The sequence below is a fragment of the Myotis davidii genome, unplaced genomic scaffold (genome assembly GCF_000327345.1).
Source record: "Myotis davidii unplaced genomic scaffold, ASM32734v1 scaffold1147, whole genome shotgun sequence".
In the NCBI taxonomy this organism is placed as follows: domain Eukaryota; kingdom Metazoa; phylum Chordata; class Mammalia; order Chiroptera; family Vespertilionidae; genus Myotis; species Myotis davidii.
Genome location: NW_006298441.1, coordinates 145,072 through 145,828, shown reverse-complemented (window position 1 = coordinate 145,828; position 757 = coordinate 145,072). Strand labels below are relative to the sequence as shown.

Genomic DNA, 757 nt, shown 5'->3' with positions numbered 1-757 from the left:
AGAGAAACATCAATGATGAGAGAGAACCATCCATCGGTTGCCTCCTGCATGCCTCCTACTGGGGATTGAGCCCAAAACCTGGGCATGTGCCCTGAGTGGGAATCAAACTGTGATCTCCTCGTTCATGGGGCAACAATCAACCACTGAGCCACACAAGCCAAGCCCAGTGTGGAAATTAAGTGAGGAAACTGGAACAGAGGGCATGTGTTGGGGAAAAAAACTCCTCAGATAGAATCAAGAATAAAGTTAGTACATCAAGACCTGCGCATTTACTTCCTAAAGATATGAGACACCCAATCAACGGTGAGCTTTAAACTATTGAAAGAATCAATTACAGATCTTGAACCCTCCACAAAACAGAAATGCAACAGAGGTTCTTTCCCAGAACTCAGAGCAAGGACTCTGTCACAGAGAGACTACCGCCTCAGTGACTTCCTTACAAAAAAGACAATGCTCTTTCTTAAGATCAGTTTCTTAAAATGCCCCACCATGCAAGCTGCTGTCCAAAAGCTCAAATGGGGAGAAACTAAGATGGCGGCAGAGATAAACACCGGGAAATTAACACCGCACACAACAATTGATTAATACCTCAGAGAAACAATACGGACTTCACCCAGAACCACAGGAAGCCTGGCTGACTGTAAACTCTACAACTAGAAGGAAGGAAAGGCACACTGAGACCCACAGAAGCTGCAGGAGAGAAGCACAGAGGTACGGGGCTCACCCGGGGCTCGCGCGCGCGGAAAGGGACTGGGAC

General features: G+C 47.3%; 1 protein-coding gene across 7 annotated transcripts in view; it reads right to left on the bottom strand.

Annotated features, from left to right (window-relative positions):
- MTMR1 (myotubularin related protein 1) overlaps positions 1 to 757 on the bottom strand; it is a 58,442-nt gene that overhangs the window by 32,048 nt on the left and 25,637 nt on the right. The window lies entirely within an intron of this gene.